Consider the following 12,623-nt stretch of genomic DNA (forward strand, 5'->3'; position numbering starts at 1 on the left):
GGCCAAGGATGCTACTTACTACTTTACTACTTTCTTGTTAATACTGGCTAAGCCATTGTGTAAGAACAAACCTTTTCATTATATTAAATGATTATTAAGACTATGGCATGGTCTCAGTGGAAATATACTAATATATTTGTGTGTGTGTGTGTGTGTGCACACGCATGCATGCTCTGTTACTTAGCTGTGTCCAATTTTTGCAACCCTATGAACTCTAGTTCCCCAGGCTCCTCTGCCCATGGTACTTCCCAGGCAAGAATACTGAAGTGGATTGCCATTTCCTCCTCCAGGAGATCTTCCTGACCCAGGGATTGAACCTGTCTCTCCTGCATTAGCAGGCAGATTCTTTTACTGCTGAGCCATTGGGGAGGCCCAATGTATCTTTGTACTAATATACAAGTTAGCATTTGTATATTTTACGGAAGTAGTTTAGTAGCTTAGTTTTGAAAACTGGCCGAAGTCCTGAATTTAAAATTTTCAACACTGTTTGACTTGTTCACACAAAGGCAAAGCCCCCAACACATGGAGGAAGAGAGTTTTTAAATCGGGTTAAAGTGGATAGGTTTTCAGGGGTGGATGGCAGACTCAGGCCAGGCAGTAGTGAAGTGGCAGGAGCAGGCATCAGACTAGGGCAAGGGTCAGACCCAGCACCGCCTTAAGTTCACTGGTTCAGTTTCCTAACTGCTCTGTCCCTTGTGCTGTGAGACATACCAGCCTGTAGGGATTTCTGTCAAGATCCAAGGGTAAATGGATCCTAGAATGGTGCATGATAGAGTGGGCCAGATAAACCTCTTATAAAAGTTTATTTTTCTTTAAAAAATGTCAGCTTTTTCTTGAGCTATCGTTCATGTTCAAGTTCAAATTAGGTAACATTTTTTCCCCCTTTGGCTTTCTTACACCTGTCTGTTGCTTCTGTCCTTGTTAGCTCCCCATCTCTATCCTTATCCCCAATGCTATTCTTTTTAATATTTTATTATTATTGTCTGCGCTGGGTCTTAGTTGCGACACTTGGGATCGTCAGTCTTTATGGCAGTATGGGAACCTTTAGTTGCCTTATGTGGGATCTAGTTCCCTGACCTGGGATCCAACCCAAACTGTCTGCATTGGGAGTTTGGAGTCTTAGCCACCAAATCATCAGATATGTCCCCCAATACTGTTCTTGAATTGTTCTGAGGTAAAAGTTTTTGATATTAAACATCTGGATGTGTAGTTGTTTTGTAAGATGCTTTTTTATTTCTTTTCAGTATGTTCCTTATTTATTCCTTTTCCTCATGTCCCTAAGAATATCCTACTTATTGATAATGTATGTTTCCCTTGTCTTTATTAGAAAACAGAATGGCAAAATGCAAGGCAAAATGCGGTAGCATTAAGATTTGGCTATGCATCTGCGTAGTACCTTCCAGTTTATCAGCTTAAAAGTCCTTTGAATCTCTGAAATTGAAAAATCTGAAATTTGAATCGCTGATGCATTTGAAATCACATCAAGACACCGTTTTACTCAGATCTCCTTTTTGAGGGGGGTGTGTGTGTGTGTATTTGTATGTGTGTTGATTCAACATGTGTATATATTCTATTTTCCCCATCTGGCATCTGATTTAGCACCAGCCTATCTAGTTGTTCTGTGTCAAGAGGGCTTCAGCCTTTTTACTATGAAAGAGAAAGAAATGAAATAATAAAAAGGAAAAGTCTTCCACTATTTCCCCCCTCCTCACTTTTTGTTTAGTTGTTTCTAAGCAAGTTTCTTGCCATTTACCTTTGCATCTGCATTGCTTATTGATTGGCAATTTTAAAATTGTTTATTGTGCTCTTTTGTTTCACTGTTCAAGAGCTAAAACAAAAGCTCCCAGGCCCTGTGAGGTACACATTTGCATGCGGTGAGCGTTGCCCGAGGAAAAAGTAATTGCTAATGCATATTTATGGGGCACAAATTTGCCATTTGTTTATGCATAAAATTATCAATAGTGCAGGGCGGCCCAGCCGTAGAAAATGGTGACCTTTTTAGCTTAATAAATAGAAATCAGCTGTTATTGTGAAGAGATCAGCCATTTATTCTGTGTTGAGGGACATTGCCGGGAAAATGCAGATTGGGGCTGGCAATATCATTAAATGGAAGGCCAATGACCCTTTCCGTAGAGTCTATTATACTTTATCTAATAGGGGATAAATGACTCTGGTTGGCAAATGGAAAAAAAAGAACAACAGTTTTTTTTTTCTTTTGTAGTTTTATAACTGTGGATTTTAAGCCATAAAACTGAACAGGAAACCTCATACTGACCTGTTGCTGGAATTCTCTCAAAAAATGCCTGTTTTAAAGTTGCTTTTCCTATTGGTTATTCTCTATTTCAGTTTGTACCCATTGAAACAGAAAGTCAGATACTTTTTTTTTCCAGGAAAATAGATCTTCTTTAGTTTTTGGCTTTTTTTTTTTTTCCTTTGTCCTCCTTTTGGCCATACTTTTTATCTTTGCAGTACAGGAGTATTTGCATTTTCCAGGTTGCTTTACATTTGATATCTTAAAAATATTAAAAGTAGAAGAAGATACTCTCAAAATAAAGTTAGGAATAAATGATAAACTGAAGTTTTCTTTTTAAAACTGAGCATAAGGCCTTCTCACTCATAAGAATGACTTCTGAGAGGACTTCCCTGCTGGTACAGTGGATAAAAATCCTCCTGCCAGTGCAGGGGGTATGGGTTCCATCCCTGATCAGGGAAGATGCCGCATGTCACAGAGCAACTACTGAGCCTGCACTCTAGCGCCCTCAAGTTGCAGCTACTGAAGCCCATGAGCCTAGAGCCTGCGCTCTGCAAGAAGAGCGAGGCCTCCGCAATGAAAAGCCCATGCAGTGCAGTGAAGAGTAGCCCCCACTCCCTGCAGCTAGAGAAAGCCTAAGTGCCACAGGGAAGACCCAGCACAGCCAAAACTAATTAATTTTATAGAAAGAATGGCTTCTGAGGGAAGTATGTGGGTCCTTTGGATTAGTTAAAATATTATATGAGTGTAAAACCTTCTCATCATTTCTTTTTTTGTTTGCCATACCACATGGTTTGTTAGGATCTTAGTTCCCTCAACAAGGATTGAACTCAGGGCCACGGCAGTGAAAGCATGGAGTCCTAACCACTGAACCTTCAGGGAACTCCCAGCATATTTTCTTAATATATAAAAACCAACAGACAGTCATTGTAACTTTTTTGGTTGTCTCACTGAGATGAAATGCCCTTAGCTTCCCCAGAGCTTGCTTGAAACTATGGTTTAATGTGGGGTGCTCTCACGCTACATTTTTTTGGCCCATGTCTCTCTGGTAGGCTAGTGATCATTTTGATCTTTTAGGGTTTCTCTTTTTAATTGAGTCTCCTCAATCATTACAGAAGTCACTATGAAGTGGAAGTTGTGTTTGCTTTTTCAGTATTGTAATGATTTGATGCCCTGAGAATTTTATGTAACTTATGAAACAAGTTAATGCAACAGAAACATGTAAATCCACCTTGGAAGATGGTGGAGCTCTTGGAAGCCCCATGCATGCTTCTTGGTAATTGTGTATCCTAACGTGAGTGCACTGCACTAGGTTTCAAGCTTCAACAATGGTGGATTTGCAGCCACCAGTCCTGCCCTCCTGCCACACTTGAGTAGGACAGTGGATTCTGCAACATGTCACCAAAGTGACTGAGTAACCTTTTACTGGCAGAAGGAAGTCTGTTATTCTCTTTTAAAGTAGAGGTTGTAAATAGGATTCAGACACTAGGGTACATTAGTCCATAAAATGAATATATTTTTTATGTCATTTATAAGATATTGATTTTAGGTCCATTAGATTCATGGTCCCTAGTGGGAGAAAAAACAATGATTTAATGGGTAGGTTGGAATTTCAGAAGGAAGAGAAGCAGTGATTAACCCTTTCTTCTTCATCTTCCTGCCCCCGGTGTATAATATTGTCAAGGAGCTGAGGAGAGGACTCTAGGAGACAGGGACACTTTATCAGCTGTCTTCCCTGCACTTTACAAGGGATCACAAAACAAATTTCAGCTGGATTATTACTATGTCTCTGAATGTGATAGAACAGATCACTCTCAGTTGATGAGTTGCCAAAACTATCTTTTATAAGGTAATTTTTAAGTTGATGGATATATTTTATTTTCCAAAACTCAGAGCACATTTATTTAGAGACTTAGTAATTTAAGATATTGTTTAGGGAGATTAAAGATATGAAGAATACAGCTTAGATTTTTTTTTTAAAGGGTCTTTTTCTCAACTCTAAGAAAGGAAAGATCATCCTGGCGTCATGTCAGTTATACCCTTTCTTAGGCAAGTCTTAAGTGATATTGGTGAGAATGACCACCATAATTTTTAAAGTAGGGTGCTGCCTGTTCCAAAAATACATAGATAATTACTGGTTTATATAAGCCTCTTTTCTGACAAGAAGATGGCTGAAATATCACTTCATTTCTATGTTATTAAATTTAGATGTAAAGCACTTATAATAATTGTAGTCAATTTCGCTTAACTAATGTTACTACTACCTGAAAGGAATTTCCTCTTATGCTGCTTTGGCAGCTACATCTTCATTATTATATCTGGAAAAACCTAATTACAATATAGGTATGAAAAGTTTAAACATTCCAATCGTCCTTCTAATCTTGTGACATACTGATATATTATGGTTAAAGAAAAATATGCCAACTGAAATCTGATTAGCTTAAAACTTGACCTTACATAAAAATTACAGTATCAACAAACATTTTTTAGAACATATTTTAGTTCAGGTTTTTCAAGTTCTGTGACAAAAATATAAAAATACAGGCTCCCTCTTGTGGGTAAAATTACCAGCTGTGTATTTTTGTGTTGCCCACTTATGAGATATGACAAATTTTTTTGTTTCATTTTTAAGTAAATTTTACTACAGTTGCTTAGATGTGATGTTTCACTTAAATGATAAAAGTAAAGTTTGGGTACATTTTTAGTATAATTTTTTTAATGAAAATAGTTTTTTTTTTTTTTAAAGAATTGGCAGACCATGTGTAAACACCTTTTATTTTACTGCAACAGCATAATTTCTCTTTTTTAAAACTTTGAATATTATATTAGAGTTTAGTTTCCTAACAATGTTATGTTAGTTTCAGATGTACAGCAAAGTGATTCAGTTATGCATATACACGTATCTACTCTTTTTCAAATTATTTTCCCATTTAGGTTGTTCCAAAATATTAAGCAGAGTTCCCTCTGTTGTGCAGTAAGTCCTTGTTGGTTATCCACTTTAAATACAGCAGTATTTGCATGTTGATCCCAGACTCCTTAATTAACCTTTCACCCCATCTTCCCCCCACCCTCTCCTAAGCATGAGTTAGTTCTTTAAGTCTGTGAGTCTGCTCTGCTTTCTAAGTTGTTTTTATCATTTCTTTTTAGATTCTGCATATAAGCAGTATCATATGGTGTTTCTCCTTCTGACTTATTTCACTCAGTATGACAATCTCTAGGTTTATCATGTTGCTGCCAATGGCATTATTTCATTCTTTTTAATGGCTAAGTAATACTCCACTGCATATATGCACCACATCTTTTTTATCCATTCATCTGTCAGTAGACATTTAGGTTGCTTCTATGTCTTGGCTCTTACGAACAAGTAGCAGCATAACTTCTGATGTTCAAAATTTAATAACTTTTCTCCCTTTTAAATACTTTCCAAAGCAGCAATTAGTGAATTGATGAAATAATGTGGAGTCTTCTGTCAATGTGGTGGCTTTTGGATTTCTGTGCTTATTAACAAAATATCTGACATTGGAGTGAAGTATAAGTCCCTCTACTAATCATGGTCTAGATGGATAACAATATGGTAATGAAACTACCCTAATACCGTAAACCTTGTGACCAAAATAGTGAATAATCAATGGCATAGTAAGAATGATGGTGAAGAATTACTCAATTCTCCATAAATTGAACTGATAGTAAAGAGGCTGAACTGGCACCAAGGCTGTGGCTACCACCAAGTACTGATGCCTTCCTTTCAAAAGTCTGACTCTTGAGAATTTCAACTGATTGCCAGGGGCAGTTTTTGTTTAACCCAAGGAACTGATAACGGCCAGAGTTCCATTCACTTCTGGAGGTGGCAAGAGCAATATTTTTGAAGCTGGACTGGGCAGTACAGTCACAGAGACACAAGCAAGGAACATCAATGTAGAGACAGCTGAATGGCTCCCACTAGGCGGTTGCTGTGTTGACCGTGGCTGTCACACATTTGAATGCAATCAAAGAAAGGAACTATGAGGACATTTGAAAATTTTTCATAACTCATTCCAAGAAAGAATAACCTTAATGCTACCTGTCCTAAAGTATACTCAGGATGTTTATATCAGAATTATACAAAATGAACAACTTGTGATTAATAAATACAGAGGAGGGGGTGACAGAGAATGAGATGGTTGGATGGCATCATCACTCAATGGACATGAGTTTGAGCAAACTCTGGGAAATAGTGAAGGACAGGGAAGCCTGGAGTCCTGCAGTCCATGGGGTCACAACTGAGTGACTAAACAGAAATAGCAAATTAATATATAATGCCTTGAACAGAACTTACATGTATATAATAGTTTTTGGATTAATTCTTGTGGTATAATGATATCAAAGTAATGCCTCTTTTTCAGTAAATAATAACTTTATATCTATATAAAGATATTTATATATATATAAATTTATTTGAAAACGATAGACATCTCATGCTTCTGAAGAGTCATATCTTGAAATATTTACTAAAAAAGAACAATGCACTGTTAATGGTCTACTTTTATTTTTTCTAGATTCCTCTTGCTAATGACACGAGTCCTGTCTGAATCTACTTACAAGATTCTGAAGCCTGAACAGAAAATTTTGGCACTGCACTGGGTAGGAAAAAGATACACTCATAAAACACATAATGCACACCTTTGAAAAAGTTGATTATTTTAAAAATGGAAGTTTGTGTGCCTTATTTTTAATTTATAAGTAAAATATGTGACATATGCATATAAAGCTATAATACATAGTCTTTTATGTTCAGATGACAACTGAATTTGTAATTATAATTTTCAGACTCATTATGAAGGTAATGTTTCTAAACTGGCAGATGAAAGCAACATTTCTTTTCTTTTCATTTCCTTAATGAGATACACATTTCTTGAAGTTGCAAAAGCTTTTCTTCTTGTTGAAATTTTTTTAAAAAACATTTGTTGCTACTTTTTGTTGTTGCTGAAAAAGAAATACTCTGGGTCACAATGGGTAGGTCACAGATTTTACAAAACTTCCCACAGGCTATTAAGTATCTCAGGATATGTTTTTGTAAACACATACAAAAGTACACGTTTGCTGAGGCCAAACAGGTATTTTCCAATTTGCTTGGCAGGAAAATTTATTGGGCATCTATCTGTGTATGCATTTATGAAATGCTTATAAAAGTTACACTCTTGGGAACAGGAATTGAATGTTTGACCACAGACCTGGAGTTAAAAATCCTTTTATAGTTCCATGATATGAATGAGAGCAGAAAAGGCTGGAGGAAAGGCGTCCTGTTGTTTAGAAATTTGTCACCAGTAAAATGGAAAGGGAATTACCTTTCTGTTTAGTTGAAGACAATAGTGAAAAAATTGTCTTCCTGCAGAGTGAATTAAAATTTATTTCCTAAACCACTTGAAAAGTCATATGATTTGTGTTTCTAGAACTTCAAGATACAAGTTTATTTGTGAAAACCCTTACATTCAATGGTAGTTTTTTTATCATCTTTAAAAATGGAATTGTTTTAAATCCCCAAAATACTTTAAAATATTCATAAATAAGACTTTAAATATTCACAGACAAATGAATCAAAGCAATATGGGAGAAAGCATTGTGAGTATAACTTTAATGATAACAGAATGGAAATGGAACTGGAATAAGTCACGAATTATTGCAGATATGAAACTTTTATAGTTTTACAAGTGAAAACAGAAATATAAATAAAATTAAGTGGGAAATGGAAAACTAGGACTACTTTTAATAAATACAGCAAACATCATATGTAAAGAGCTATTATTATGAGAAAGGCAGTAACATCTTAATTTAAAACATAACAAGATATAAGAACAAATAATTAATGAAGAATGCAATTCTAATGCAAAAGAATAGTTAAAGAAATGCAAAGTTATGCTTCACTTAAAATCAAACTAGCAAAAAATAGTTTGGAATAATGTAACAAGAATGTAGGGAGTTGGGTGCGTTCAGTAATGTTGGAAAAAGGTTATATTTGTTCCGCTTTTCATAAAGCGATTTAACTATCTCTGTTAAGAGCCTTAAGCGTTTCCAAAGCATTCTATGCAACATTTTCACTTTACTAGTTTGGAAAGGTTTGGTTGGAAGTAATCCAAATTGTTTTAAAAAGGTAGAACTTTAATTTTTCTTATGTGAAGTCTGTGTACTCAGTAAAGAAATGATCAGGAGGTTCCATAGTCATTAGGGAACCAGATCCTTCATCTTTTGCTCTGTTCCCCTGAAACTTTTATCTCATGTTTTGGGATATCCAGTATTGATATTCCAGCAATAAAGTCAATATTCTAGCAGCAGGAAAAGAATATTTCTAGAAGATTTATGCTCTTTCCCTATTGTTATTCAGTCGCTAAGTTGTGTCCGACTCTTTGCAGTCCCATGAACTGCAGCATGCCAAGCTTCCCTGTCCTTCACTATCTCCCAGTTTGCTCAAACTCATGTCTACTGAATTGGTGATGCCATCCTACCATCTCATCCTGTGTTGCCCTCTTCCCTCCTGCCCTCAACCTTTCCCAATGTCAGGATCTTTTCCAATGAGTCCGCTCTTTGCATCAGGTGGCCAAAGTATTGGAGCTTCAGCTTCAGCATCGGGTCTTCCAATAAATATTCAGGGTTGATTTCCTTTAGAATTGACTGGTTTGATCTCTTTGCTGTCTAAGGGAGTCTCAAGAATCTTCTCCAGCACCACAGTTCAAAACCACCACAATTCTTTGGCACTCAGCCTTCCTTATAGTCCAACTCTCATATCCATATGTGACTGCTAGAATAACCATAGCTTTGGCTATATGAACCTTTGTCAGCAATGTGATGTCTCTATTTTTTAATATGCTGTCTAGGTTTGTCATAGTTTTTCATCCAAGGAGCAAACATCTTTTAATTTCACGACTGCAGTCACCGTCCACAGTGATTTTGGAGTCCCCAAAATAAGCTTGGTCTCTGTTTCCACTTTTTCTCCATCTATTTGCCATGAAATGATGGGTCCAGATTCCATGGTCTTAGTTTTTTGAATGTTGAGTTTTATGCCACCTTTTTCTTAGCTGAAACTCTCCTCTTTCCTCCTCAACAAGAGGCTCTTTAGTTCCTCTTCACTTTCTGCCATAAGAGTGGTATCATCTGCAAATTGTTGGTATTTCTCCTGGCAATTTTGATTTCAGCTTATATTTCATCCCGCCTGGCATTTCCCATGATGTACTCTATATATAAGTTACATAAACAGGGTGACAATATACCACCTTGACATATTCCTTTCCCGGTTTTGAAAGCAGCAGGAAATATTCTGGCGGCAGGAAGGGAATATTTCTAGAAGATTTATGGTCTCTCCCTATATGGATATCTTTTGAAAACTGTCCATAGCTGTTCCACTTATATTCAATTGACTAGAACAAAGTTTCCTGACCATGACACATTTAAGAAGAGTTTAGAAAATATAGTTTTATTTTGGAAGATAAATTTGAGGAAATTACTATTGCTGGACAATAGAGACTAGATATTAGGGCCCAAATAACATTATTTGGTAATTTCATTTCCAGAATTTCTAATGAAATAATGAAATTTCTAATTAATGAAGTAATTAAAAGTGACAAACTTTATGTAATTATGATCGTTTCATATATTTATAATGGAAATAATTTGAGGCTGAATAAATTGTTCAGCAATAGAGCAATCAGTTGGATAAATCTGAGTGCATTCATATTATACAGTCAATAATACATTTTCAAACAATTTTTAAATACATATGAAATTATACATGATGTAATGTTAAATGAAACAAGTAGAATCCACATTAAATATAGAGTGTATCTCCAAAAGTGTGTGTGTACACATATACACATATGCACACACATATATACATTAAAGTATAAATATATATTACAAATGCATAGAAAGTTAGCTGAAGGTAGGAACATTAAATATTGTTAGCTCTGGATTATGAAATCATCAGTTCAGTTCAGTCGCTCAGTTGTGTCCGACTCTTTGCGAACCCATGGACTGCAGCACCCCAGGCCTCCCTGTCCATCACCAACTCCAAGAGTTTACTCAAACTCATGTCCATAGAGTCAGTGATGCCATCCAACAATATCATCCTCTGTCATCCTCTTCTCCTCCCACCTTCAGCCTTTCCCAGCATCAGGGTCTTTTCAAATGAGTCAGCTCTTCCCATCAGGTGGCCAAAGTATTGGAGTTTCAGCTTCAGCATCAGTCCTTCCAATGAACATTCAGAACTCCTTTCCTTTAGGATAGACTGTTGGATCTCCTTGCAGTCCAAGGGATTCTCAAGAGTCTTCTCCAACAACACAGTTAAAAAGCATCAATTCTTTTGTGCCCAGCTTTCTTTATAGTCCAACTCTCACATCCATACATGACTACTAGAAAAACCATAACTTTGACTAGATGGACCTTTGTTGGCAAAGTAATGTCTCTGCTTTTTAATATTCTGTCTAGGTTGGTCATAACTTTCCTTCCAAGAAGTAAGCATCTTTTAATTTCATGGCGGCAGTTACCATCTGCAATGATTTTGGAGTCCAAGAAAATAAAGTCAGCCACTGCTTTTACTGTTTCTCCATCTATTTGCCATGAAGTGATGGGACCAGATGCCATGATAATAGTTTTCTGAAGGTTGAGCTTTAAGCCAACATCTTCATGCTCCTCTTTCCCTTTCATCAAGAGGCTCTTTAGTTCTTCTTCACTTTCTGCCATAAGTGTGGTGTCATCTGCATATCTGAGGCTATTGATATTTATCCTGGCAGTGTTGACTCCAGCTTGTGCTTCATCTAGCCCAACATTTCTCATGATGTACTCTGCATATAAGTTAAATAAGCAGGGTGACAATATACAGCCTTGACGTACTCCTTTTCCTATTTGGAACCAGTCTGTTGTTCCATGTCCAGTTCTAACTGTTGCTTCCTGACCTGCATACAGATTTCTCAAGAGGCAGGTCAGGTGGTCTGGTATTTCCATCTCTTTCAGAATTTTACACAGTTTATTGTGATCCATACAGTCAAAGGCTTTGGCATAGTTAATAAAGCAGAAATAGATGTTTTTCTGAAACTCTCTTGCTTTTTTGATGATCCAGTGAATGTTAGCAATTTGATCTCTGGTTCCTCTGCCTTTTCTAAATCCAGCTTGAACATCTGGAAGTTCATGGTTCACATATTGCTGAAGCCTGGCTTGTAGAATTTTGAGCATTACTTTACTAGCATGTGAGATGAGTGCAATTGTGCGGTAGTTTGAGCATTCTTTGGCATTGCCTTTCTTTGGGATTGGAATGAAAACTGACCTTTTCCAGTCCTGTGGCCACTGTGGAGTTTTCCAAATTTGCTGACATATTGAGTGCAGCACTTTCACAGCATCACCTTTTAGGATTTGAGATAGCTCAACTGGAATTCCATCATCTCCACTTGCTTTGTTTGTAGTGATGCTTCCTATGGCCTACTTGACTTCACATTCCAGGATGCCTGGCTCTAAGTGAGTGATTATCCCCTTGTGATTATCTAGGTTGTGAAGATCTTTTTTGTACAGTTCTGTGTATTCTTGCCACCTCTTCTTAATATCTTCTGCTTCTGTTAGCTCTGTATCATTTCTGTCCTTGTTTGAGTCCATCTTTGCATGGAATGTTCCCTTGGTATCTCTAATTTTCTTGAAGAGATCTCTAGTCTTTCCCATTCTATTGTTTTCCTCTATTTCTTTGCACTGATCACTGTGGAAGGCTTTCTTATCTCTCCTTGCTCTTCTTTGGAACCCTGCATTTAAATGGGTATATCTTTCCTTTTCACCATTGCTTTTTGCTTCTCTTCTTTTCACAGCTATTTGTAAGGCCTCCTCAGACCACCAGTTTGCTTTTTTGCATTTCTTTTTCTTGTAGATGGCCTTGCTCCCTGTCTCCTGCACAATGTCATGAATCTCTATCCATAGTTCATCACACACTCTATCTGATCTAGTCCCTTAAATGTATTTCTCACTTCCACTGTATAACCATTAGGGATTTTATTTAGGTCATACCTGAATGGTCTAATGGTTTTCCCTACTTTCTTCAATATAAGTCTGAATTTGGCAATAAGGAGTTCATGATCTGAGCCACAGTCAGCTTTTGGTCTTGTTTTTGCTGACTGTATAGAGCTTTTCCATCTTTGGCTGCAAAGAATATAATCAGTCTGATTTCGGTTTTGACTATCTGGTGATGTCCATGTGTAGAGTCTTCTCTTGTGTTGTTGGAAATCATTAAATCATTAGCAACTTTAATTTTCTTTATAGTTTGCACATTTTTAACAAATATGCTGCTGCTGCTGCTAAGTTGCTTCAGTCGTGTCTGACTCTGTGCGACCCCATAGACGGTAGGTCACCAGGCTTTGCCATCCCTGGG

The 12,623-nt window shown here is 36.8% G+C and overlaps 1 protein-coding gene across 6 annotated transcripts in view; it reads left to right on the forward strand.

The window, feature by feature from the left end:
* SOX5 (SRY-box transcription factor 5) overlaps positions 1 to 12,623 on the forward strand; it is a 1,093,182-nt gene that overhangs the window by 295,314 nt on the left and 785,245 nt on the right. For all 6 annotated transcript variants that reach the window (XM_065940365.1, XM_065940375.1, XM_065940347.1 and 3 more), the window contains exon 4: positions 6,787 to 6,871. The gene's annotated coding sequence lies outside the window, so the exon portion shown is untranslated. The remainder of the gene's footprint in view (positions 1 to 6,786; positions 6,872 to 12,623) is intronic.

The sequence above is a fragment of the Muntiacus reevesi genome, chromosome 1, assembly GCF_963930625.1.
Source record: "Muntiacus reevesi chromosome 1, mMunRee1.1, whole genome shotgun sequence".
Classification (NCBI taxonomy): domain Eukaryota; kingdom Metazoa; phylum Chordata; class Mammalia; order Artiodactyla; family Cervidae; genus Muntiacus; species Muntiacus reevesi.